Source organism: Triticum aestivum, chromosome 1B, assembly GCF_018294505.1.
Source record: "Triticum aestivum cultivar Chinese Spring chromosome 1B, IWGSC CS RefSeq v2.1, whole genome shotgun sequence".
NCBI lineage: Eukaryota > Viridiplantae > Streptophyta > Magnoliopsida > Poales > Poaceae > Triticum > Triticum aestivum.
Window position 1 is genome coordinate 155436795 of NC_057795.1, and position 3871 is coordinate 155440665.

The window sequence follows — 3871 nt, forward strand, 5'->3', positions numbered from 1 at the left end:
GCTCTAGATATAACCCTCCCTCCCTCTCGTAACCATTTACAACTGTTTTCACGAACCTTTCTCACAAGCACTCTTCCTCTCGCAAACATACACACGCACAATCCTCATCGACCCTTTCTATATACATGGACCTGCCTATGTGTCTCATGTACGCACATTATCTTTACGCCTGTCTCTCACGCATTGTCTCACACCTCTCTTCCTAATCGATGAGTATGATTCACTACAGGAATCAGCTACTTTGCCGTCTGCCACGGCGGACGGCAAAGGCATGAACGGCGGACGACAAAGGTCTTTGCCGTCCACCGCGGACGGCAAACATGGACGGCAAAGTAAGATCCGGCAAACAGCTACTTTGCCGTCTGCTTTCGGCGGCTGACGGCAAAGGGGCCTTTGCCATCAGCAACTGACGGCAAAGAAAGCAGACGGCGATAATTATGCTGTTAGTCCGTTAGGTGGCTAACGGCAGCCTTTGCCGTCCGCCGCTGACGGCAAAATTTGTCCGACCTTTGCCGTCCGCAGCTCTAGGCAAAGTGTCCAGATGCACGGACGGCAAATCTCCTTCTTTGCCATCTCTGTCATTGATTTACAGTATGTTCAGCAATTCATATTCATATGTATAGCCCATGCATATATCACAAATATCTAACATAGACCACAGGAAAAAAAGAACATCACAAGATCATCCATAACAACATATATATCGTACAACTTGTATCACAAAGTAAGACGAGATCACACAAGTGTTGACAAATAAGATCACAAAGGTTGGCCTCCACATAACACAAAACTGAGGTGAGCATCATGGGATCTAGCAGCAACAACACCTAACCTACTAGATGGACACTGCGGTCCAGACCCAACTCCACAAGCTTAGGTGAGCATCATGGGATCTAGCAGCAACAACAACTACATACTAATTTGCGACCGCGACGGTGATGCAACCACCACAACCAAAATTAAAAAGGTAAGGGAGGTGGGTGGTACAGGTTGTTGTCTCCACGCCGCCTGTGTTTGCCATCTCTAAATGCCAAAAGGTCCAGGTTGTGGTCATCAGCCTTCTTCATGCCATCAGCATGATCACCATTGCCTTCCGCACCCCGTCATCATCAGGCTGATTTGCTGCTGCCGCTCGTCCTCCTACTCCATCTGCATGGACAAGAGCAAGTTAGTTGAATGGCATGCACGATAAAACTGCAAGGCATATATACTCATCTACATTAATTGTACTACAGTACATATTTTGCATGGATGGGTTTGACTTCAACAGAGACTGAAGGAAGAGCATTTTCCCCTCCCAATCCAAAACCTGCTGTACAAGTACAGCTCTAAGAGAAGGAACTGTGGTACAACAAGAGGCGCTCCAAATCAAACTAAATCTCAGTTTCTTTATTTACCTAAGAAACAGCACAACCATAACTTCTGCCAAGCAAGCAGTTATCATACTATCAGCTAAAAGAAAAACAAAGGAAGATCACGTGTCACTTTCATGGAAAACATTAGAAGTAGATGATAGGCAAAAGTAGATGATCATCAAATTCCCTCACACTCAACAGTGAAAAATGCTACTACCATTGATAGCAAGGACTAACTATTCCCACTACCTGGATGTAGCGTCCTTCATTTTGCAAACAAAAAAAGAGCACATTATCAAACTCCTTCACATACATAAATGAATAGCAGCAACCAAATTCAACGGTACTACCAAAATCAAATTACTAATATAATAGCTGGACGCCCATCATCAAAATTGGTAACATAATCCAAGAAGTTTAGTAGCTAGTATTAATTAATATAATCTAGTTGATTAAGAGGAGCAAGCACGGATTGGATTTGAAGCACTCAAGTTACATCTAGCGCTGCTTGAGGATGGTCTCCTACAAGGGTCCAGACCTCATCTTCTCGTCGATCTTGAGGATGGTCTCCTACAAGGGTCCTACTAGTAGCCTTTTTTCATGAAAGGAGTACAAGTAGCATTGCTTTGATTCTAATTGTAATTCCTAGTTGATTATCAAAATTCTATATGAGCAAATATCCATTGCCAAATACTCCTACATGACAGATCTAGCACACGACCAAAATAAGTGCTCCATAGCCACAACCGGACTGACCAAAATGCAACTAAATATGACCAATAACTACCAATTCATGGATGATCTGAACCTGTACCCGCCGATGCTCGCCGTGGACTCTGCCATCAGCGCCGAGACGCCGCCGTTGAGAATCTTGAAGGGCTGCAACCATCCCGACCACATCGACGTTGCTTTGCCCGCAGCAACAGCAGCTCGACACCGCCGGGGCCTCCTGTAAACAAGACTGAAATAAAAAGCATGTATCTGCATGTAGAGTCATTTGAAGTTCGTTTCATCAGTAGGAGGAGTGCAAGTGGCAGCCCGCTTCGTCCCACGAAACTCATCCATTAGTTCAAAATTTGCTCAACATTTGCCTAAAAGTAACACTACATTTGTACTACTATGTTACTGTCCACTAGCCCGCCACACTTGCATTGCATCCTTAATCCGAAGCGATTGATGAGCTAGCTAATGAATGTCATTTTGCTTGTACCACATAACTAGTCAGTTTTGTGCTGCCTTTTGATCCCTAACCTGTGACGCGAAGGCTTTCTGGAGCTACTGCCGAAGCAGTGCTCTGAACTGGCGGGCTGCAGCCAGGGTCTCGTCTAGCTTGGCCTTCTTAGCCATGAGGTCGGCCTTCCTGGCTTCCGCATCCCCGATCCCGGCGTGGTCCGAGTGCAACCCGCTGCTCTGCATATCAAGGGAGGCACCTCCATGCTGAACTTAACCTGCAAAGCAGCACACCATGACCATCAGAATCAAGCATCAATTCATCAGAATCAAGTTGGGGCTAACACTTGAGTTGGGCTGCGGCGTCTCGATGACGCGGACGGAGTCTCCACCACCCATGGCGGCCTCGTAGAGCTCTATGGTGGCCGAGGCGACGGGGAATCATCGCCTCTGGGACCACCAGGTGGAGGCGGGGGTGGACAGGGACCGGGAGGAGGACGGTGACGAGGAACTAGGTCAGGAGGCTGCTCGTGGGGTTGAGAAGTGGCTGCGGCCGGGGTGGATGGAGGTTGTGGAGATGACGGCCGGAACTCCTCCATCTCCTTCCTCTTGGACTCGTAGAAGCGGCCCCACTCCTCCGCCTTCTGCTGCGCGTCCTCGATCTCGCTGTTGGTCGAGTTGATGTCACGGGCGATGGCAAGGCGGCGCGCGTGGGTGGCATTGATGCCAGCACGGGCGGCAAGGGCGCGGGAGGCGAGGTCTACGGTGCGGCGCTCGAGGAGGAGGCGGAGCCGCTCGAGGCGGCGGGCGGCAACGGCCTTGGCGGCGAGGAGGCGGGACTCTCCTGGGCGAGGAGAGAAACCGGTCGGTGGAGATGGTGAGCAGGGAGAGGTGACCTCGGGGAGGAGAGCTGGGCGGTGGGGAACGGCGGGGATCGCCGAAATCTGGCGGCGGCGTGGGGTGGAGAAAGGCGATCGAGGAAGACGAGAGAGATGGGATCCAACGTGGGTGTGTGTGCGCGTGGGTTGGGCGTGTGTGCATCGTGGGTGGGGCCCGAGGCTGTGTGGGCCGTGGGTGGGTGGGTGCCAGGGGCGGCCATTAGATACGTTAGGTTATTTTCTTTGCCGTCTGCTTTCGGGCTCTTTGCCGTCTGCTAGCAGACGGCAAAGAAAGTGGCCGTTAGTTTTTTCGTTAGTGGGTGCCACCTTCCTCTTTGCCGTCAGCCAGCGGACGGCAAAGATTCTTTGCCGTCAACCAGCGGACGGCAAAGAAATGGCAGATGGCAAAGACCTTCTTTGCCGTCCACCATTTGTTTGCCGTCAGCTTCTTGGTAGCTGATGGCAAAG

The 3871-nt window shown here is 50.3% G+C and overlaps 1 long non-coding RNA gene across 3 annotated transcripts; it reads right to left on the reverse strand.

Moving 5' to 3' along the window:
* Positions 1 to 699: 699 nt before the first annotated feature.
* On the reverse strand, positions 700 to 3568 carry LOC123088624 (uncharacterized). 3 transcript variants are annotated; one of them, XR_006441990.1, is made up of 4 exons: positions 2871 to 3568; positions 2607 to 2803; positions 2143 to 2304; positions 700 to 1149 (listed from the first exon to the last, which is right to left on the reverse strand). It is a non-coding gene; the product is annotated as an uncharacterized lncRNA (long non-coding RNA). The 3 variants fall into 3 exon arrangements; XR_006441988.1 differs by having other exon boundaries at positions 2164 to 2304; positions 2607 to 3568; XR_006441987.1 differs by having other exon boundaries at positions 2607 to 3568.
* Positions 3569 to 3871: the final 303 nt, after the last annotated feature.